Source organism: Triticum aestivum, chromosome 3A (genome assembly GCF_018294505.1).
Source record: "Triticum aestivum cultivar Chinese Spring chromosome 3A, IWGSC CS RefSeq v2.1, whole genome shotgun sequence".
Taxonomy (NCBI): Eukaryota; Viridiplantae; Streptophyta; class Magnoliopsida; order Poales; family Poaceae; genus Triticum; species Triticum aestivum.
The window spans coordinates 427648461-427673356 of NC_057800.1; the positions used below are offsets into that span (position 1 = coordinate 427648461).

The 24896-nt window shown below is 44.2% G+C and overlaps 1 pseudogene; it reads right to left on the minus strand.

Moving 5' to 3' along the window:
* Positions 1-3442, minus strand: part of LOC123061500 (probable protein phosphatase 2C 7) — a 6444-nt pseudogene extending 3002 nt beyond the window's left edge.
* Positions 3443-24896: the final 21454 nt, after the last annotated feature.

The following is a 24896-nucleotide window of genomic DNA, read 5'->3' on the forward strand; positions in this document are numbered from 1 at the left end:
CTGGGCGCCCCCAGATCAGGCATGGCAGCTCACAGGGACACCGCGTCACCCAAGCCCGCACGCTGCGCTGACCACCAGCTCCGCCCTGCACCACCAGCCCCCGGCCTCGGCCACGGGGAACGCCGGCGAAGGGAGCAGGCTGCCACCCCAAGGAAGCAAGATCTGAAGGTGGAGCTCCCTGGGACAGAGCAGCGCCGAGTCCCTGCCGAGCCGTCCGCGGCTCCGCACCACCCGCGCCGCCGCACTGCACACCCACTGCGTGGGCATGCCCACATCCGCGCGCGAGTCCCCGTCGCCAGTCGAGCGCCCCGCGCCGCCACGCCTGGATGAGAGGAGGGTGAGACGTCCCCGCCGCCGCCGCGCGGGCTTTGCCCGGCGACGCCTCCGGCGGCGGCGGGAGGAGGAGGACTGGAGGTGGGGTAGGTGGCGGCGGCGGCTAGGGTTTCTCCCAAGCCGCCCGCGGGAGCCTCTCCAACAAAATACTATCAGCGTTGAAATGTTAGGAAACATAGCTCCTATTCGGTCTTCGTGTTTCACAATATGCATTTTCAGTTGTGCTGTTTCATATATACACATTTTCTCAAATACAAACACCGGATATTTCACATTATCAACTACCAGTTTCCACCTATTTACATTCTTGAAACACGATCTGTCCAGTAACTCATTTGACAAAGAAAAGTGAATGTAAAATTAACTGGCGTGCATTACTGACATGATACGACAAAAATACCAACTCTAAAAAACATTTAGGCCTCCTTTGGTTCATAGGATTGGAAAATCATAGGAATAGGAAAGTCATAGGAAATGAGATGACATGCATCTCAAATCCTATGCATAGGAATAGAAAAAGAGATGCCCTTTGATTCACACCATAGGATTTTTTTCCATTGAGTCTAGGCAAATGTTTGTTTTCCTATGAAATGTGGAGGATAGGAAGAATTCCTCCATAGGAATAGGATTTCATTCCTACAAACCAAAGAGCTCTGAAGGAATTTTTCCTATAGAAATCCTATCCTATGAAAATCCTGCAAAATTCCTCCAAACCAAAGGAGGCCTTATCTGCTACATGATACTCCGTCGCAATGAGATTCATCGCAAATTTAAAATAACACACCAGGATCGCGATAATAGGTAATGTATGCAAACATTTATCCTAGAAAGTTATGAAGTGATTTATTACAATAACATATAATACATGGTCAACATTAACTGGGATAAAAGTTCTGGAAAAAAAATCACACCTTTGCCCGCCTTCGATATTACAGCCCGTGAATCGCCAACATTTGCCACATAGAGGTGGTTGCCAACAAAAATTGCTGTTGATGCAGTTGACCCAGCCTCTCTATGAATATTGGTTTCAGCATCCAAGAAATCTGAGTCAGTCTTCATATAGCTCTCACCTGGGAATTACCATTAGTTACTATGGTCGATTACCCTACTAGATGCACTGAATGATTTTGAAGTAACACTGATGAGTAAACATCATACTTATTGCTGTTTTTGTATCAGTAATGAAAGAGGGGTGTTTCAGGAGATTTTCAAATAAGTGCTCCTTGAGATACTCAGCGGCACATGAACCACCATGTCCTGTGATGACAAAATAACTTTAGTCTGAACAATAAACGAGACACAATGAAGTGTTTGAACGGTGAATTTCTCACCATCAAATACTCCAAAAAGGTTTATGTTTTTAGCATCCATTTTAGATGATCTCATGTCGTAGAAGTCTTCCATACTTGCTCTTCTCCCTCTCAAGCTAGAATATCCACAATACAAACTTCCATCCTCACTGCAACCACAGATGTTCGCAAGGGGAGAATTAAGGAATATAATAGAAGACGAATAGGCGTACTTTGCACCGATATGGATATGTTATCAATTAAGGACCAAGCCGTTTAGCATATATTTAGTCAGTGCAGTCCATTATCTTCTCTTCTTATCCATGATTCTAACAAAAGCAAGAATCAACAGCCAAAGGGTAGCAGCAATTTACAACAACTCATATGGTCTGATAATTGCTGACAAGAGCAAATCCAAGTGGTCGTTTATAGGTGCTTGATAGTGTCACAGTACCACACATCACCAAGCACCAGTTTAAAAGCAAATACTCAGTGTAGATACATTGTACAGATCGCACTCTGATTAAACCAACAACAAAAAGTATGCATTGTATTTTTGCTTAGTAAATGGTTCGTAGCAGCTTTTCACACAAAAAGGTTCAGTGAGAGAGATGGAGAGAGAAATAAAGACACAAGCAATTGACGCCCCCACTATCAATCACCTCCCAATCAACATCACACTCTTATGCATGATAAAACATAAACACCGAGTACTAATTACAGCATCTGTCTTCTGAGATGAGACATTTTTGCAATTTTCAGCAAGTTAGATAATTTTGGGGACATTGATGACTCAGAGACATGACTTCAATAGGTAACCTTTGAAAAAGTTTCTATAATCCAATTTTAAGAATTTCTAACCTTTTCTTCTGATAACGTCTATACTGTCAATGGTGATTGTGTCTCCTCAAAACCGTTGAAGTATGTACTTGACATTGGTACATCTACGCGGACTAGGAATTAGCATTTGTATCAGTGAATGAAATATAAAAGTATCAGATAATTGTTGTTGATCCTATACAAGAGTTAAAAATTAGAGAAGAGTGCTAGTTAAGCTAACTAAATACATGAGGGGTTTCTCTATAATCATGTAAGCATATAATCTATCTACATACACCCACCAATGGCCACATTACAAATGCGGCAACCAGCGATAACAAGTGACGAGGAACCAAGCTATGTATTTCCTTTTCCTAGTGACCATCTTACCCCAGGGAAGCAATGCCATTGTTTGGCCTAGATCCTCTCACTGCATGTTTTAATCAATATAAAAACTCTAACAAAATCTAGCATAGACCTAGAGAACGGTAGGGTCATCCAAGCATGATGTTACCTCTTCCAGCCGCCGCATGTGTGCCCCTTCTCGTCCTCCTTGGGCGCCCCCATGGCCGCCGCCGCCGTGGTCGCCTCCCCCACCTCTCTGGCTCCCCTTACCGCCCGAGCGGAGGATGGAGGATGAGGCTTCGACCATCGTCTTGGTGGCCCCCACGCGGAACCGGCGGTGCTTCAGCGGGTGCCACACGATCCTCTTAGTCTTAAAGCTCACTGGCCTAGGTGGCCGTGCCGCCCTCGCTATCGCCGCAGCGGGTGGAGACGAGGAGCTCGGGGCCTCCTGGTCCTTGACGCTGCCATCGGGCACCATCTCAATTGCCTCTAATGCCCAAAAATCAAGCTTCTCCGGAGGAGGGCGGCGAGCGTGGGTGAGCTGTAGGCGGCGGGGAGCGAGTTGAACCGATGGGAACGGGAGTCCGGCCGTGAATTCCCGATCCGCCTTCTGCTTCTTGGAAGAAATCGAGCCCCTGTTCCCCGTTCGGTTCTGCGGCTCCGACTCCCCCGATCGCCGCGGGCTGGCTTTGACGACCGGATAGGCTTGGCCCAGTCCGTTCCGCTGCAAAATGAGGCCTGAAGGCCCAGTTAAGGGCTCATTCGGTTTGAAGGAAATTAAAACGAAGGAATTAGTAGCATAGTTTTAAAAACCGAACCGGTAATCGAATCGGTAAGGCTGTCTGGTCAGGTTTTTACCGTTGGACTGCCAGTTCACCGGTTCGGTTGTCGGTTTGCTTTTGGGAAATTTTATCACATCATGGCAATTTTGAATATATATTTTTACTTTCTCACATGAAATTTTTATTATTAAGAGCATGGTGCTTTTATAATCAAGAGCATGATTTTTTTTATTATTAATATCATTAAAAATCTTTATCTGATAATAAAGCGGCTATTGCTTCTGTCTGCCTGTTGTCAGATTTACCCCTGAAGTTATCAGTAATTATCCCCTACGCCACCGGTAGGTGAAAAAAAACAGTTTGTTTTTCCTTCTAAGTCGCCGCCGGCTTTATTGTTTATTTACAGCGAGGCCCCAAATGTTTCACATCCATCGAAGTAGTCTGGTGGATTGAGCCTAATATCTCCAAAGAAGAGACCCGAGTTTGAATCCTGGTTCTTCCTTTTTCGTGCATTTTCTCTTCAATTTTCGTTGGCGTATGATAAAATTGCCTAGCCTAAGCCCATCTGTGCACAGTCTTGCAGTTTCGGCCCAGCTACTCTATTTTTAAACTCTTTTTTTCTTTTTTGACAGATTTAAATGCTTTAGAAAACATACATTTCAAATCCTAAATCCAAATTAAACAGTTATATATGGAAATCATTCAAAAGAATGTATAGATTCCAAATATGCTATTAACTAGATACATGTTTAGGGTGCACTCTTAATTAATACTTTTCTTTGTATGGTGTATATTGAAAATGCATATTATATATGTTTTCTACTCATTTAAATTGACTAGATAGGATAGTCTGATGCTCTTATAAAATCTAATATTGACGGCACAAGGGATGCATATGTGCTAACGGTGTGTCTAATAAATTGGACATACTTTAGTATATTATAAAATATCGTCCTACCTTTATGGTTTCGTGCAACACCACTTATCATGTTGTTTCTCATACGACAATGTGAAACATTTCAAGGGATTTGTCGATGTCGTTGAGTGTGTATGAGGGGTGTTTTTTTTTCTCCCGTTACAACTCACAGGCACGTATGCTAGTTATTATTAAGAGGATGATAGTTTTATTAATAAGATTTGTTATTAATAACATGGCAGATTGTTTTTAGGAGGATGCTCGTTTTATTAAGAATAAATGAAAGTGCGTTATATCGACTAGAGGGGGGTGAATAGGCGATTTTTATGAAAGTCTTCAAAACGTGGAAGTTAAGAAGACAAACAGTAGAGATATGCCTATCACTATGCAGCGGAAGTTAGATTACACTAGGCAAGCCATGGTCAAGTATTCAATAGAGTGAAAGCACAATGACAAGTAGCTGCAGTGTAATAAGGATCAGGTAGGAAGAAGTTATGAAGTCAAACAAATCATATAGTTACGTTGTGAAGACAAAAGATATAGCAAGCATGCAATGGCTTCACAATGAGTAACAGTAAGTAAAAGGAAGTGAAGATGAAACCAGTGACTCGTTGAAGACAATGATGTGTTGGACCAGTTCCAGTTGCTGTGACAACTGTACGTCTGGTTGGAGCGGCTAGGTATTTAAACCTTAGGACACACAGCCCGGACACCCAGTCCTGAACACGCAGCTCAGGACACCAAGTCCTCACCGTATTCTCCTTGAGCTAAGGTCACATAGTCCTCGCCCAATCACTCAGGTAAGTCTTCAAGGTAGACTCCCAAACCTTCACAGACTTCGTTCACTGGGAATCCACAATGTCTCTTGGATGCTCTGAACGCGACGTCTAACCGTCTGGAGGATTCACAGTCCTCAAGTGTAATAAGTCTTCAGATCACACAGAGAAGAAGACTTAAGTGATGCCCAATGTTCTCTGGCTCTGGGTGGTTAGGGCTTTTCTCCTTGCTAGGAATTTTCTCTCAAAGACTTCGAGGTGGGTTGCTCTCAAACGACAAAAGCCGTGCACTAAAATCTGAGCAGCCGACCGTTTATGATTGTAGGGGGTGGGCTATTTATAGCCACTTGGCAACCCGACCTGATTTGTCCGAAATGACCCTGGGTCACTAAGGAACTGACACGTGTCTCAACGCTCAGATTTCAAACTCTCATGGCAACTTTACTTGGGCTACAAGCAAAGCTGACTTGTCCGGCTCTGGACAAGATTCGCTCTCATTGTCTTCACTCGAAGACATAGGTTTTTGGTTTAGTCATCACTTCAGTCATTCTGACTGGTTCTCCTGGATCCCACTTAACAGTACGATGGTTCCTATGACTCAACACAAAAGAAAATGAACTACGAAAGATCTAAGTCTTCGAGCTCCATAGGCTTCATAACATGCCTTCTTTTGTCATAGTCTTCAAAGTGAATATCTTCATATACCACCTTTGACTTCAATGTCTTCATACATTTTTGGGGGTCATCTCTGGTAGTAAAACCGAATCAATGAGGGACTTCTACCTGTGTTATCCTGCAATTCTCACGAACACATTAGTCCCTCAACTAGGTTTGTCGTCAATACTCCAAAACCAACTAGGGGTGGCACTAGATGCACTTACAATCTCCCCCTTTTTGGTGATTGATGACAAACTAGTTGAAGTTTTCAACGGTGAATATAGTCTGTGAAATTTTAAAGGATAAGGAATTGTCTTCATAAGTTGCAAGGGCTCCCCCTGAAGATGTGCATATAAGTTAATTTGCTTTTGGAATGCAAATGCACATGGCAGGTTGTACTTGCGGAGATCCACTTCAGCTTATGATGACAATCCACTATGCATATGAATGTATATGAAGATGATGACATGCATAATGGAAAATGGACGTCTACAGAATGAGATAAGTGCAGAATTTATCGTCGCACATGCGGAATTTATCTTCGCAAACAAGGTGGCAAATGAGTAGCAGACGACCATCGAGTTTTAGTGTTACAACTCAAAGAACCAAATGAAGCAAAAATGAGAGTTGTAAGCACGAAGCAAAATATAGTAAAACATAAAGCACCCGCCCATATGGACCCGCTTGAAGACTATCAACCCATATGCTTCTCCCCCTTTTGTCAGCAAGGACCAAAAAGGTTTGAAGACATAGAGTGTCTACTCGTTCCCAGAAGCAGCAGGGTCGTTGGAGGTGTTTGGCGGTGCAGAAGAGCTTGGAGGTGCTGAAGCAGGTGGCGGTGATGTAGCATCGTCTTCTTCATCAATGATTCTAGCAGTGACTGTGGCAGCAGATGAAGAAAACTTAGAGTCTTCAAGTGATGGTGTGTTTCGCATCACAGCCCTTCTTGGAGGTGTGGTGTCAAACTTGAATCGCTCAGTGAAGCCATCCTCTTCAAGTTCAGCTTCAGTACACATCATTGATAGCCCTTTCCATGTACGACGACAGGTTTCATGAGTGACGAAGGCATTCTTGGTGGCAAAATTTCGAAGACGATTAACATCCACCAAGAGGCTTTTCATCTGATGCTTTAGCCAGTCGTGATGCCTGTCTTGTTTTTGATGAAGGGCCACAAGAAGCTCTCGGTCAGTGAGAACACGAGTGCGCTTCTTGGGTCTTGAAGCAGTTGCACTATCAGTGGCTTCAGTTGAAGCAGGGTGTGGCGCACGTGTAGTGCCAGCCAAAGGATACACCCTGGAGATGGCTTCAACACCTTCATCGTTCTGAGTGAAGCTTTGGTGTTCTGCATTCTGAAGACTCAACGGTTGCTTGGCAGGCTCTGGATATATAGCTTCAACAAAGGTATCCACATCTGGCAAGAAGATTCGATAGTTTCGGGCTGAGGGCTGATACAAGATCGCAGAGTGCAGTTTGATCAGCCTCATCACCCAAGGAGCATAGAACTTCAAACCAAATAAATCTGAGCCTGACGCTGCAAGTTGGCGTATGAAGAAATCCTGTGCGTTGAACCATTTGCCATGAAGGATACAGAATATCATAGTCTTCATTGCACCTTCGATCTTGGAATTTGGAGAGTGCCCTTTAATAGGCCAGAGAGTCCGCCGGATGATGTGATATATGGTCCTGGGCAGGAACTCAAAGTCTTCAATGAAGAACTATGTTGGATAAGGAGCATCGTGGGGCAATGGCTTCATCATTGAGAGCATCTGACTCATGTTTGGTTCAGGCCTCTGGAATATGCTCTCAATAGCTTCAGCATGTAGTTGACAGCCTTCCTCGTAGAATTCGCCAGGAGTGGGCAGGCCGGTGAGCTCAATGATATCAAATGCATTGGCTTCATGATGGACATTTCCGGTCATCCACTCCAGTACCCAAGTCTTCGGATCTCTGTTGTATCCTTTAATGTGGAGGGTGGCATAGAACTGAAGCAGAAGCTCTTCATTCCAGTGCTCTTCATTTGTGACAAACGGCAGCAGACCCACTTGCTTAAAGCAATCCAAAGCTTCCTCTAAACAGGGCAGACCAGCAATGGCTTCAACATCAAGGCGCTTGTGCGGGAAGATGCGACCTTGATTGTATAGGATGCATGAATAGTAGCTGCGCTGAGGATAGCTCCAGAACCTATCTGATGAAATCCTTTCCCTTGAATAGGGGTTCTTGGAGTTATTGAAAAATGTATTGTCTGCCTTGAAGCTATTGATGTCAAAGGAGCCAGGTGCTGATGCAGGACCTGGGAACCTTGGCAGCCTTGGGACCGGCTTCTGGACATGAGGCCTGTGCTCAACATGGTAATCAAATTGAGGACCTGCAGCAGACTCAGGAACAGAAGTGTCTTGATCAGTAGCTTCGCTGTCTGCTGAAGCTTTTGGTGGGGAGGGCTCCACATTGGCTTCAGTGTTTGTTGTGGCAGCCTCAACATTTTCAGCCTCCACTCGACTAGCTGGAGGGTCAGACTTAGGCACGTTCTCCTGGAGAACTGCTTCAGAGTGTAGCGGGTGAGTAGGATCTTGTGGTACTTCTTCATTTTCTTCGGGTGATGCAGCCGGAATGTCTTCAGCACAGACTTGAGGCCTTGGACCTTTGCGAAGCCTGCGGAACGCAGACGACGCCTGTGATGTTGGAGCGGGCTGGGCCTCAAAGTCTTCTTCCTCTTGGGGGCGATCCGCCCATGACGCATCTTGTGCAATTGGCGTCAGAGGACGACCAATGCTGATTAGTTCGCTTTGTTCATTCTGAGGAAGGGCAGCATCATCTTGTATATTGTCCTGATGACCAATGTCTTCAGCAGTAATGGGGTCGGCTGCTGGTATGTCTTCAGCTTCAGGAGCCTCTGTGGAAGCAGGCTCATGAACTGTGAGTTGCCGTTCTGCGTTGGGGTGAACCATAGAGATATGTTCAACTATCAAGGGCTCTGTGGGAGCAGCCCGAGATTTCTTGATCTTTCGCTTCTTCTTGCCGGGGGCAGTAGGAGAGGCTTCATAGCTTTTCCTTTTCCTTGCTTCAACCTCAGCAGTTCTTATCCTCTTAAGCTCTGAAGCTGTTGACCGGCTCTTTGGCTTCGAGCCAGTCGTTGCAGTTGCGAAGATAATTGGAACTGCTTCTTGCCTAGGTGCCTCTGGTTCAGCCATAGCAGGCTTTTTCTTCTTCTTCGCGGCCATCTTGGGGTCGATGCCAGGACGCCCAAGTGCATTGCGCTTCTCAGCCTCATTGTAGGCTTGTACACATCTTTCAGCCAGAGACTTCATCCGCTCACGTGAGCCCTGAGCTTCTGCACGCTTCTTCAAAAAAATTTCTTTGAGCTCATGCAGCATGGTCTTGAAGCTCTTCACCTCTTATACGCTGAGCTTGGCCATATTCTTCTTGAACTGAGCTTTTTCATGATCAATTTTCTGCTTCAGTTCAACAATGCGTTGGGCAATGGCAAGTTCTGAAGCAATTGCGCCTTGGAAGGCAACGCTGAGGCCGACAGGCAGCTGCAGATCTTCGAAGCTTATGTCTGGTGTGGCAAACCATTCGTCGATGAAGTTGTGGATAATGGCGACATCAAAGAGAGGTAAATTGTTGAAGATTTCAGCTTCTTCTTTGCTTTTGATGAGCTGCTCTAGAACGTCATCTCCAAGATCTTCATCACTTGATAGATCAATGGCTTCACTGCGCAGAATGGCAGCAGCTGTGAGTTCTTTGCCGGTGTGTGGCTGAGGCACCTTGGCCTTCTGGGGCTTGGAGACACGGGATACGTCTTCAGACTGCACACTGGCTTCAGGAGGTGCAGTTGCCAATGGCTTCGCCCTTGAGATTTTTGATGAAGGGGCCGGCTTTGAAGCTTTTGGCTTCTTCGACTGCTTTGGGTTCGGTACAGCAGGAGCTTCATCAGACTCAGAGTCAGCTGGGGGGTCATTCACGGTAGTCCCTTGGACTAAGATGCGGGTGATGAGGCCCTCAAGGTTGGCAGACGGACCAATGATATTGGGTTCTGCGTCACGTGTGCCATCTGCCCTTGGTGCTGAGGGATCAGGGTTGAAGTCTAACCCAAATTTCTTCTTGTTGAGCTTCGCTGATTATTGGGCAAACTGGAAGTTGCGCTTGAACAGATTGTCGTCACGACACCAGAGTAGTGACGATGGATGTGCATCATCAGGCTGTGGCCCACAAACCATGCATGGATAGAAGCTTTGGGCAATAGCTTCATCTCTGGTCCTGGGTACAAGGTTCTTGTATAAGATGTCTCCCCACGGACTTTTGATGGCACTTTTCTCAGCATACTCTTGGGTTGTGAAGCAGTATTTGAACCATTGTTCAGCCCAATAGCGTCGAATCCATTGGATTCGGGACTTGCGCTGCCCATAATTCTCGGATCTGTTTTATACATTTCTGCCAGGTCTTCAGGCAGATCTTTGGAAGTTCCTCCACGTCTCTGTCTGCCCCCCTTCCTTGCTGCTGCTTCTGAAGCCATAAACTTTAACTTGAAAGGCTTCAAAGGCTTTCTTTTGCTGGACCAACAGGAACTGGCTTCAGGAGAATTTATGTGATGCTGTAAGAATTCTGCAAATGAATGCAGACTATGAGAACCGAAGGATTCTCCCATGGACATGTACCTGTGACAGCATTAAGGTACGAGGGAAGGGGAAGAGGTCATATGCATTCTCAGAAGGTTTTGAAGATTAATCAGTTTAGAAGACATTGACCTCATCGTGCGAAGACATTCACTCGTAGATAAGATGTTGGTTCCAGATTTGTACGAACCCACAGATCAGTACAAGTGAGGAATCTAACTACTTCATGAAGCACAAGTGAATATACTAGGCATGTTATGAGATGCAGATAGAGAGATCCTACTTGTGTGAAGAGAAACTTCTTATGGTAGAAAGTGACAGAACCATGAGATCAACCGGGGCTGTAAAAAGAAGTTTTATTTACCACACTTGGAACTGCTAGACAGAGTGGGAGATGATGCCGAGCAGTTCAATCCTCCATGCCCTAACTTGGCGACGGAAGACACCTATGGTGACGGCGAAGAGAACGATGTCCGTGGTCGGCGTGAGGACGGCGTCGGAGAGGTTGCGGCAGCGAAGCGCTTCGTCACCGGCGTCGTCGAGAGCTAGCGGTGGCGCTAGGGTTCGTGCGAGGGTGGAAGAAGAAGATAATGACCGCGGTAAGTGTGAATTTATAGGCTCAGGGGCGGCACTGTGCTATTACACAGGTGCCCCTGGCGATTCGCATCTGAGGAACTCGTGTCCAGTTTGCGGAAGTTTTGGGTTTGTTCCACTTCCCACGCACGCCTGGATTGTCGGGCAGTCGTTCTTGCTTCTCCGGATTTTATGTGGAGGAATGAGCATTGAAAACGGACTTTATGGTTGTCTCTATATCTTCTGCTGACAAGGACACAGTGAAGACATTCGACAGTCTCAATAGAGTGCATATGACTTGGAGAGATAGAGTTTGAGATAGAAAGCATAGAGAAGTTGGGGTCCGATCACATTCACTTAGTTCAAAAGATTCAACACGAAGATATAGCTATAAGTGAATGCTGTAGAGGACAGAACACTAGCATATATATATATAGTCAACATAGTGAAGATAATCATGAAAATATGTTGAGTTCGAAGCCAAATCAAATGTGAAGACATTGCAAGGTAACGCCATGAGTGAAACACTTCAAAATGGAATGTTTGGTGGTGGCGTTACCCACCGTATAGGAAGTATTAGACCCAGACATGGCGCATAATTATCATGGCGCTCCGAAGTCAAATTCCACATTAATGTATTCACACTTAGAATGTATGTCTTCATTGATTGAAGATATACTTCACTTCGTGTGTTGCACATCTAAGTCATCAATATGCATAAGGGTTAGGATGTGTGCCTGATCACAGGACATTTGAGGATTCCAGGATATTTAGCTCACACCGTAACTTGCAAAACCTCTTCTCATCCAAGGGCTTGGTGAAGATATCTGCCAATTGCTCTTCAGTGTTGACGTGTATGATATCAATATCTTCCTTCACAACATGATCTCTGAGAAAGTGATGACGAATTTCAATGTGCTTTGTCTTCGAGTGCTGAACTGGGTTGTTGGCAATCTTGATGGCGCTTTCATTGTCGCAGTACAGTGGCACTTGCTTCAGATGAATGCCATAGTCCTTGAGTGTTTGCTTCATCCATAGAAGCTGAGCGCAGCAAGATCCAGCAGCAATGTATTCAGATTCAGCAGTGGAGAGAGATACACAGTTCTGCTTCTTTGAAGACCAACATACAAGTGATCGTCCCAGAAAGTGACATGTGCCTGATGTAGACTTGCGATCAACTTTGTCACCAGCATAATCAGCATCCGAGAATCCAACCAAATCAAACTCTAAGCCCTTTGGATACCATAATCCTAGAGTTGGGGTGTGAGCCAAATATCGAAGAATTCGCTTCACAGCTAAGTGATGCGACTCCTTTGGTGCCGCTTGAAATCGAGCACACATGCAAACACTAAACATAATATCTGGCCTAGATGCACATAAATAAAGTAAAGAACCAATCATGGAGCGGTATACCTTTTGATCGAACTCTTTACCATTGTCGTCAGGACCCAGATGATGTTTGGCTGGCATTGGTGTTGTGAAGCCTTTGCAGTCTTGCATACCGAACTTCTTCAGGCAATCTTTGAGATACTTCTCTTGAGATATGAAGATGTCATTGCGTTGTTGTCGTATTTGAAGACCAAGGAAGAACTTCAGCTCCCCCATCATGGACATCTGATATTGTTCTTGCATCATATATCCAAACTCTTCACTGTACTTCTGATTTGTGCAGCCAAAGATAATGTCATCCACATATATTTGGCACACAAACAGTTCACCATCATATGTCTTCGTGAAAAGAGTGGGATCCAGGGAACCAGGTATGAAGCCTTTGCTCTTCAGGAAGTATTTGAGTGTGTCATACCAGGCCCTAGGGGCTTGTTTGAGGCCATACATCGCTTTATTGAGCTTGTATACCATGTCAAGATGTTTTGGATTTTTCAAAGCCAGGCGGTTGTGCAACATACACTTCTTCAATCTTGCCATTGAGAAAGGCACTCTTCACATCCATTTGATATAGAAGTATGTTATGATGATTTGCATAGGCCAGCAGTATGCGCATGGCTTCAAGCCTAGCCACAGGAGCAAACGTTTCATCGAAGTCAATGCCTTCCACTTGAGTATATCCTTGAGCAACAAGACGAGCTTTGTTTCTGACAACTTGACCATGCTCATCTTGCTTGTTGCGGTATATCCATTTGGTGCCTATTATGTTGTGCTTCCGTGGATCAGGACGCTTAACCAGTTCCCATACATTATTCAGCTCAAACTGTTGAAGCTCTTCTTGCATAGCTTGAATCCATTTCGGTTCCATGAAGGCTTCTTCAACTTTCTTGGGTTCTGATATTGAGACGAATGCGAAGTGCCCACAGAAATTTGCTAGCTGAGTTGCCCTTGAATGAGTGAGTGGACCAGGTGCATTGATGCTGTCAATTATTCTGTCAATCTGCACTTCATTGGCAACACGAGGATGTACAGGGTGAAGACTTCGCTCTTGCTGATCTGTGTTGTTGTTGGGAGGAATGTCTTCAGGCTGAGCATTGTCTTCATGTTGATCAGGTGCTGAGATGATAAGTTCTTCTTCAGGATGAGCTTCAGAAGGTATGATATCTCCAGTTCCCATTAGCTTGATTGATTCACTAGCTGGAATTTCATCTAGCACATTTGGCAGTTGCTCTCTTTGTGAACCATTTGTCTCATCGAACCGCACATCCACTGTTTCAACCACTTTGTAATGAAAGAGATTGAAGACTCTGTAGGAGTGCGAATCCTTTCCATATCCAAGCATAAAGCCCTCATGTGCTTTTGGTGCAAACTTTGAGGTGTGGTGTGGGTCCTTGATCCAGCACCTTGCGCCAAATACTCTGAAGTAACTGACATTTGGCTTCTTGCCAGTTAGGAGTTCATAAGATGTCTTGTTCAGAAGTTTGTGAAGATAAACACGATTGATTGTATGGCATGCAGTGTCAATGGCTTCAGTCCAGAATTTTCTTGGAGTCTTGTATTCATCTAGCATCGTTCTGGCCATCTCAATGAGTGTTCTGTTCTTGCGTTCGACGATGCCATTCTGCTGTGGCATGTACGGAGCTGAGAATTCATGTGTGATGCCCAAGGTATCAAGATATGTATCAAGGCCAGTGTTCTTGAATTCAGTGCCATTGTCACTTTTGATGTGCTTTATCTTGGCGCCGTAATTGTTCATAGCTCGATTGGCGAAGCGTCTGAAGACATCCTGCACTTCAGTCTTGTAAAGGAGTATGTGTACCCAAGTATATCTAGAGTAATCATCAACAATGACAAAGCCATAGAGGCAAGCAATAGTAGTAAAAGTTGAGTAGTGAGTGGGACCGAAAAGATCCATGTGGAGCAGTTCGAAGGGTTGAGTGGTAGTCATGATTGTCTTCGAAGGATGTTTTGCCCTCGTCATCTTCCCTGCTTCACAGGCACCGCACAAGTGATCTTTCTTGAACTTGACGCCCTCGATGCCTATGACATGCTTCTTCTTCGCAAGGGTGTGGAGGTTCCTCATGCCAGCATGCCCAAGCCTCCGATGCCAAAGCCAGCATTCTGAAGCTTTTGCAAGAAGACATACTGCAAGTTGTGGCCCTGCTGAGAAATCTACCACGTACAGATCATCTTTTCGATACCCTTCAAACACTAGAGACTTGTCAGATTCCATTAGTACTAGGCAACGATATTTTCCAAACATTACGATCATGTTCAAATCGCAAAGCATTGAGACAGACATTAAGTTGAAACCAAGGGATTCAACAAGCATGACTTTATCCATGTGTTGATCCTTTGAGATTGCAACTCTACCTAGACCCAATACCTTACTTTTACCAGTGTCAGCAAATGTGATGTGGCTCTTGTCAGATGGACGTAAGGTTGAGTCCATAAGAAGACTTCTTTTGCCAGTCATGTGATTTGTACACCCACTGTCAATAATCCATTCTGAAGACTTTGAAGACGCTGGTGTCGTACCCTACAGTGCAGTTAGGGGGATAGGCTTCACGAAGAGAATTGTGAAGCAAAAACATTTGACGAACCAGTGGGTTATGAAAACTTAGATCCAGATTAGGACTAATAGGGAGAGTAGCATGCGATTCAGGAACGAAGTACATAATGATGCCATTCGGGCATTTTATCTTGCGCCCTACAAGATTTTTAAGGTCCCTAGCAATAGCGTCAGAATATTTTGGTTTTCTACTGGAGACCTTTCCTTGCAAAAGAGAGTTAAGCCTTCTTAACCACCCACATCTTCAAGGGTGGCTTAGAAGCAATAAGTCTAAGTGCAGCATCTGAGAATTTTGGCTTTGAAGCCTTAGCAAACAGTCTTGCAGGTGGACAATAGTACTCATAAGAATAAGCAGAATATTTTTTGGTCATATGAACATGACGGTTTGATGAACCGCTCTCATATTCATATGCCTGAGTATGGTTTCCCTGCAAAACATTTGCGTTACTGTGACTCAGGTGAGTCCTCTGTTTGTATGAAGCCTTTGGACCGTATGAAGCCTTTGATCTGAGGTTTGTCTTCTTCAAGTGAGGTGTCATGAAGACATTCACAGGAAGATTTTCCAGACACTTTTTTGGAACCCAGATCTTCTTCATAGGCGGTCCATTCCTGCAGTTAGTACCAATGTACCTGGCAAACACTTCACCATTCTGATTCTTAAACAGTATATAGTTTTCATCAAAGGATTCATCAATGATAATGGGGTTAGCACAAGTGAAGCCAGATAAATTGGATGGATCTGCTGAAGGTTCCTTTGCAGCAACCCACTTGGTTTTGGGGTACTGCTCAGGTTTCCAGTAAGAGCCATCTGCATTTATTTTCCTTACGAACCCAACACCCTCTTTCCTAGGGTTTCGGTTCAGAATCTGCTTCTTGAGGACATCACATAATGTCTGATGTCCTTTAAGACTTTTGTATATCCCTGTTTCAAGCAATGTCTTCAACCTAGCATTCTCATCAGCAATAGCAGTGGTATCCTCAGCAGAGGGGTTAGTTATCACATCAACAGTTGAAGATATTGCAACAGCAGTAGCAGTGGAACATTCAGCAACAGAAGTAGCATTATCACGCTCAATGCATTTAAGACATGGTGGTTCAAATCCTTCCTGAGCAGAACTGATCTGTTCGGTGCGAAGTGACTCATTTTCCTTTTGAAGATCTTCATGAGCCGCTCTCAATTTCTCAAGTTCTTGCTTCCTTTGAAGATAATCATAGGAAAGCTTTTCATGAGTTGTTGAGAGAGTATCATGACGATCTTCAAGTTCCTGATACTTAACATGAAGATTTTTTATGTCTTCAATTAAGGATTCAGATCGAGTCATTTCAGCACCCAATAGATCATCGCTTCTGTCTAACAGTTTTTGAATATGTTCCATGGCTTTCTGTTGTTCAGTTGCAATTTTAGCAAGTGTTTTGTAACTGGGTTTTGAATCACAATTAGAGTCATCGTCGCTAGATGTTTGATAGTGAGTAGTGCGTTTGTTTACCTTGGCACCGCGTGCCATGAAGCAGTAAGTAGGAGTGGAGTAGTCCTTGTCATTTGCATCGGTGTCAGTGATGAAGTCATTGTCTTCAGTGTTGAAGATGGACTTGGCGACGTATGTTGTAGCCAGACTTGCAATGCCAGAATCAGACTCCTCCTTAGACTCCACCTCTGCCTCCTCAGAAGTGGACTCCTCCTCTGAATCCATTTCCTTGCCAACAAACGCACGTGCCTTGCCAGATGAGCTCTTCTTGTGTGATGAAGACTTTGAGGAAGACTTGGAAGAAGACTTTGTGTATTTCTTCTTCTTCTTGTCGTCTGAGTCATATTCCTTGCTCTTCTTCTTCTTTCTGTTCTCATTGTCCCACTGTGGACACTCAGAGATGAAGTGTCCAGTTTTCTTGCACTTGTGGCATGTTTTCTTCTTGTAGTCATGAGCAGATGCTTCATCATTCCTTGAGCTTGATCGTGAAGACTTTCTGAAGCCTTTCTTCTTGGTGAATTTTTGGAACTTCTTCACTAGCATTGCAAGTTCCCTTCCAATGTCTTCAGGATCATCAGAACTGCTGTCAGATTCTTCTTCAGATGAGGAAACAACTTTTGCCTTCAAGGCACGAGTTCGCCCATAGTTTGGACCGTAGATATCTCTTTTCTCAGAAAGCTGAAACTCATGTGTGTTGAGCCTCTCAAGTATGTTAGATGGATCGAGTGTCTTGAAATTAGGACGTTCTTGAATCATCAGGGCTAGGATGTCAAATGAACTATCAAGTGATCTCAGCAGCGTCTTGACGACTTCATGTTTGGTGATCTCAGTAGCGCCGAGGGCTTGAAGCTCATTTGTGATGTCAGTGAGTCTGTCAAATGTGTGCTGGACATTCTCATTGTCATTTCGCTTGAAGCGGTTGAAGAGATTACGAAGGACACTGATTCTTTGATCTCTCTAGGTTGAGATGCCTTCATTGACCTTGGAGAGCCAGTCCCAGACCAGCTTGGATGTCTTCAAAGCACTCACACGGCCATACCGTCCTTTGGTCAGATGACCACAGATGATGTTCTTGGCAGTAGAGCCCAGTTGAACGAATTTCTTGACATCAGCAACAGTGACACCTTCTTCAGCCTTGGGAACACCGTTCTCGACGACATACCATAGGTCGACGTCAATGGCTTCAAGATGCATACGCATCTTATTCTTCCAGTAGGGATATTCAGTTCCATCGAAGACGGGGCACGCAACAGAGACTTTGATTATCCCTGCAGTCGACATAGCTAAAACTCCAGGTGGTTAAACCGAATCACACAGAACAAGGGAGCACCTTGCTCTGATACCAATTGAAAGTGCGTTATATTGACTAGAGGGGGGGTGAATAGGCGATTTTTATGAAAGTCTTCAAAATGTGGAAGTTAAGAAGACAAACAATAGAGATATGCCTATCACTATGCAGCGGAAGTTAGATTACACTAGGCAAGCCATGGTCAAGTATTCAATAGAGTGAAAGCACAATGACAAGTAGCTGCAGTGTAATAAGGATCAGGTAGGAAGAAGTTATGAAGCCAAACAAATCATACAGTTACTTTGTGAAGACAAAAGATATAGCAAGCATGCAATGGCTTCACAATGAGTAACAGTAAGTAAAAGGAAGTGAAGATGAAACCAGTGACTCGTTGAAGACAATGATGTGTTGGACCAGTTCCAGTTGCTGTGACAACTGTACGTCTGGTTGGAGCGGCTAGGTATTTAAACCTTAGGACACACAGTCCCGGACACCCAGTCCTGAACACGCAGCTCAGGACACCAAGTCCTCACCGTATTCTCCTTGAGCTAAGGTCACATAGTCCTCGCCCAATCACTCAGGTAAGTCTTCAAGGTAGACTCCCAAACCTTCACAGACTTCGTTCACTAGCAATCCACAATGTCTCTTGGATGCTCTGAACGCGACGCCTAACCGTCTGGAGGATTCACAGTCCTCAAGTGTAATAAGTCTTCAGATCACACAGACAAGAAGACTTAAGTGATGCCCAATGTTCTCTGGCTCTGGGTGGTTAGGGCTTTTCTCCTCGCTAGGAATTTTCTCTCAAAGGCTTCGAGGTGGGTTGCTCTCAAACGACAAAAGCCGTGCACTAAAATCCGAGCAGCCGACCGTTTATGGTTGTAGGGGGTGGGCTATTTATAGCCACTTGGCAACCCGACCTGATTTGTCCGAATTGACCCTGGGTCACTAAGGAACTGACACGTGTCTCAACGCTCAGATTTCAAACTCTCATGGCAACTTTACTTGGGCTACAAGCAAAGCTGACTTGTCCGGCTCTGGACAAGATTCGCTCTCATTGTCTTCACTCGAAGACATAGGTTTTTGGTTTAGGCATCACTTCAGTCATTCTGACTGGTTCTCCTGGACCCCACTTAACAGTACGATGGTTCCTGTGACCCAACACAAAAGAAAATGAACTACGAAAGATCTAAGTCTTCGAGCTCCATAGGCTTCATAACGTGTCTTCTTTTGTCATAGTCTTCAAAGTGAATATCTTCATATACCACCTTTGACTTCAATGTCTTCATACATTTTTGGGGGTCATCTCTGGTAGTAAAACCGAATCAATGAGGGACTTCTACCTGTGTTATCCTGCAATTCTCACGAACACATTAGTCCCTCAACTAGGTTTGTCGCCAATACTCCAAAACCAACTAGGGGTGGCACTAGATGCACTTACAATAAGATGGCAGTTTTATTATTTGAGAGCATGATCTTTTTATTATTAAGAGTTAGGATAGAGGTATTTTTATTATTAAATGGATGCTATTTTTACTATTAAGAGGGTGACATTTTTGTTTTTTGCAACAAAAAAATTGTGTTTGGACCATGGAAAATCTATTAGACTTATCTAGATAAAACATTTTTTAAAGTTTAGCATGATATTTTGTATAAAATAGAGCATGGCAGTTGTAAATTATGTTTTCTTTTTGTCTTTTCTTGTATTAGGTTTTTTTACATTTTTAGAGACCTTTATTTACAGTCCTTTAATTTATGTTCTTTACTTTTAAGTTTTTATTACTCTCGTTGCTACAATCAATCCTTTTGGGGGCTTTGATAGTGCACTTTCTTCACGAAGGTCCAATTTCCATCCTCTCTTTGGGAAATAGTTCTTCAATTCTCTACATTTTAAGATAAACCATAATTAATTGATGCAAAGATTGTTGGAAAACCGTAAAAGTGTAATATTTACCATCTAAAATTGTGATGCAATATATGAAGTATCATCTATTGCGCCAAGACAATCATGTGATGGCATGAAAACATATTTTTACTACTCTATGACAACATTACAAGCATGTTATGTCATGAACTACGAGCAGTGCTCACCTTGAAATACGATAACATCTTGGGCTTGTATGAACCTTGTTAGGAGTGTGCCCTCTTGGTGGTTGATCATCTTTCTTCTAAGCTTCCCGTTAGCATTACACGGCTTGCTTGAAATACTTGAAAATGGTGTCCATGGATCTCCTGAATGTGATGTGCACAGCCTTCTACCACAGATGACCTACACCATGAAAGAACATGACAACTTGCTCTTCCACAGAGGTGTGGATGCTATCTTCTAGCTTCCCTCTATTCCTAAGTGTCTCCACAAGCATAGAAAAAGGTGCTCTTCGGATACGAAGCATGTTCACAACCTCTATGGTGTTGCTGTTGTAGATATAATTCAGATTCGCCATATTCTCCCTATATCGGATTAACATTGGACCATAACAAATGATAGGTTTATCACTCCGACGAACAAATCTCTTCTCCTGTGGACCAACATGAGCTAGGCCCGAATCATAACTATGAGTGTTGTTGCGTGAACAGCCAGATTCATTTGTTCGTCTATAACGACCTAATGGCAACATTAGTGTTGCAGTAAACAATGGTAAAATCGAGCAACATTGTACCTAACGAACTAACATAGGAAGGGGATTGTATGGTGCTTACCCACTTTGGAGCCGACAACCCGCCCATGGCGAAGATGAGGAGGACGAGATAGAGTTAGAGATGAAGGGGAGAAGTAGGTCTTGCTGCCGGAGATCGAAGTAATCCGTCGCCGCCACTTCCACAGACCCGAGTTGCCGCTGGTGCCAAGAACTGAGGCTCGATTTGTTCTAGCACTAGAGTGAGCAAGTAAATAGGGTGTGATGTTAGGTTTTGCGCCATATTTTGGTGTCCAACCATCTCCGCGCACATTCCTCCCTGCATCGCCACGTACGTCGAGCCCCCTTTTACTCTCGACTCAGCTTGGCTCGCTGGAAACAGCTATTTTGAACGTCTTCTTAGGCTTTGTCCATTGCAAGGTGTAGAAGTGCATGCTCTAGCCATTTCAACCAAATGACTGATCTGATGAAAGAGACTAGATAATACATTTATACGTCAACACAAGGTGCTTAGAGGAGGTGTTTAGAAAAATAAATCAAATTTTCCTGAGTAGAGTAAAGCATGATGGATTATGGATGGTCTTAGGCCCATATAAGAAAATAACCCCTTGTTAATCTCTAAGGCCCATGAATGTGCATGGTAAGTGGTGAGAAGTTTGATGGGAAGTTTAGAACCATACTACTACAGTAGGAAGAGTGATACCTCTTTATAAGGACTGCTCTACCACTTACTATTGGGAGCTTGAGAATAGGAGATGTACACACGCGCTCCTCCTCCGCTGCCCGCCTCGTCACGACGCGCGCGCGCGCGCCGCGGGTTGCGGGAATGAGCCGAACCGAAGCTTATTGTAATGCACAAAGATGCGGCTATATCTCCCACATGTCAGGGCACGACTTAGAGGCATAACCGCATTTTGGTCTTGTCGCAAGAAGGGTCATCTTCACACAATCCCATGTAATGAACAAGAAAGAGTAAATAGTTGGCTTACAATCGCCACATCACACAATGATCAAATAATTCATACATCATTCAGAGTACACACATAGTCTGACTACGGACGAATCCAAATGAAAAGAAGACAACCCCAAATGCTAAATCCCGATCGTCCCAACTGGGCACCACTACTGATCATCCGGAAACGAAACATAGTAACGCCCAAGGTCTTCGTCGAACTCCCACTTGAGTTCGGTGGCATCACCTGCACTGGTATCATCGGCACCTGCAACTGTTTTGGTAGTATCCGTGAGTCACGATGACTAAGCAATCTCAAAAACCGCGAGATCAAGACTATTTAAGCTTATGGGTAGGATGTGGTTATAAGGTGGAGTTGCAGCAAGCGCTAAGCAAATATGGTGGCTAACATACGAGTACAATACTAAGAAGAGAAACTACGCAACGGTCGTGAAGCTAGAAGTGATCAAGAAGTGATCCTGAACTACTTACGTTCATACATAACGCAACCGTGTTCACTTCCCGGGCTCAGCCGAAAAGAGACCATCACGGTTACACACGCGGTTGGCGCATTTTAATTAACTCAAGTGTCAAGTTCTCTACAACCGGATATTAACAAATTACCATCTGCCACATAACCGCGGGCATGGCTCTCGAAAGTTTATACCCTGCAGGGGTGTCCCAACTTAGCCCATCACAAGCTCTCACGATCAACGAAGGATATTCATTCTCCGGACTAACCCAATCAGTCTCGGAATACGAGTTACAAGACATTTCGGCAATGGTAAAACAAGACCAGCAAGACCGCCCGATGTGCCGACAAATCCTGACATGAGCTGCACATATCTCATTCTCAGGGCACACCGGATGGGACAAGCTACGAGTAAAACCAACCCTCGAGTTTCCCCGAGTTGGCCCCGCAGGCTGCCCGGTTCGGACCAACACTCAGAGGAGCACTGGCCCGGGGGGTTGAATTAAGATAATCCTTGGGTTAATTACTCCCTAGGCAAAAGTTTAGTTGTTATTAGGAAAATGGTAAAACCAAGGTTGGGCCTTGCTAGAGGAGTTTTATTCAAAACGAACTATCAAGGGAGTCCCATAACCCCAACCGCGTAAGGAACGCAAAATCAAGGAACATAACACCGGTATGACGGAAAGTAGCGCGGCAAGACTGGAACAAAAGATCGAGCAAAAGGCCAAGCCTCCCACCCTTTGCCAAGTATATAGATGCATTAATTGAATAAGAGATATTGTGATATACCAACTTATCCATGTTCCAAACATGGAACAACCTGCTCTGCACCTGCAACTAGCAATGCTATAAGAGGGGCTGAGAAAAAGCGGTAACATAGCCAAACATTGGTTTGCTAGGAAGGTGGGTTAGAGGCTTGACATGGCAATATGGGAGGCATGATAAACAAGTGGTAGGTAGCGCGACATAGCGATAGAGCGAACAACTAGCAAGTAAAGATAGAAGTGATATCGAGGGTAATGATCATCTTGCCTGCAAAGTTCTCAGGGTTGTCGAAAGCTTGCTCCTCGTAAACGTACTCAATAGGATCCTCATTCACGAACTCGTCTCCCGGCTCTACCCAAAGCAAGAACATAAGCAACAAAACAACAATCAATCATAGTGCAATGCACAAGCAACATGATGCAAGACATGACATGGAATGCAAGGTATGATGTGCAATGCATATGGGTACTCTGAAAGGGAAAAGATGATCATGGCATCAACTTGGCAAACCAAGCATGTCACTGGAAAGATTGAGTGATTTCGGATACGGATCAATGAAAACGGATGCATGGTTTGCAAATTACGAGCAAAGCAAGAACGATGCAAAACTGCGCTAACAACATCATAGCACTTAAGATGCATCAAGAAACTATGCTACAGCACTCCAACATAGCAACAAAGCACATTGCAGTGAAGTACAGGTGAAGCTCTACGAATCATGAGCACTAAGCTCATGCTAGAACTCACAAGAACAAGCCTAAAACAGCATGGCAAAAATGCAAATGACAACAGTTTCACAGACTTAGTGAAAATACTAAACATGGCATAAACAGCATCAGGCAGCGATGTTTAGAGCTAGCAAATAACATGCTACAGGATCATAACATGGCAAGAAAGAGCATTGCATGCCAGTACTAAAGGCAATGAATAAAACTCCATTACTGAACTTTAGCCAAAGATGCACAGAATAGATGGTAGCATCAATGCAAGCATGGCAAGTGATATGAACAGTTTCAGACTTAGAAGAAAAACATAGCATGGCAGAAACAGATCCATGATAGCAACTTTGCAAGCTCATGCCACTCACCATAAAGCATTTCATGGCATCACAAGGTAACCAACAGTAAGAAGGCACATTTATGAAGCTAAACATGGCAAGAGCAAGTTCATAGGGTGCATGGATCACTAAGAAAACACATGGCAAAAATGAACTTCATGTTAACAATCTGCTAGCAACAATATTTAGCAAAAGTAAAGCATGGTAATGACAAGCTACGCTATCCCATAATTACGACCAGAGGCATGAATGGATAGAGCATAATCATATCTTCAAAACACTCTTAATGAACTCCATCAAAATATGCATGGACCTACTTGTGGCAACAAGTCAACATAGCAACATATTGTAACAGGAAAAGACTTAGCAGAAAAACTTAGTGTCTGAAATCAGCAACATCATGTGGCCTACTTTTCATGCTTGTGATAGTCACCATAGAGCTCACAAAATACAAGGCTTGCACCACTGTAAAGATGGCATGAAGGTGCTCCTAAAATATGTAGACATGATGCTCAAAGGATGCACACAAAAAATGCTATGAAAATGACAAATCAGCAAGTTATGATGGGTTCCAGCAGACAACATCATATAGCACTTTTGCAACAAAGATTAAGGCATTAATATGAACAATAACATGCATGGGGCGAACATTTTTATATATCATATGCGCAAATCGGAGCTACGGGCATGGAGATATGGCAGGTCAAACATGGGCACGTGAAATAGGAATTTCGGGGACTTGGAAGAATTTTACCCCGCGATATCTAGGGTTCCTCGCACGTGAACCGAGGCCAGATCGGAGTTCGTCGGAGATGTGTGATACGTCTCCAACGTATCTACTTTTCCAAACACTTTTGCCCTTGTTTTGGACTCTAACTTGCATGATTTGAATGGAACTAACCCGGACTGACACTGTTTTCAGCAGAATTGCCATGGTGTTATTTTTGTGCAGAAATAAAAGTTCTCGGAATGACCTAAAAATCCACGGATACACGTTTTGGAATTAATAAAAAATACTGGCAAAAGAATCAGTATCAGGGGGCCCACACCCTGTCCACGAGGGTGCAGGGCGCGCCCCTGCCTCGTGGGCCCCCTGGGACTCCACCGACCTCAACCCCAACTCCATATATTCACTTTCAGGGAGAAAAAAATCAGGGAGAAGTATTCATCTCGTTTTACGATACGGAGCCGCCGCCAAGCCC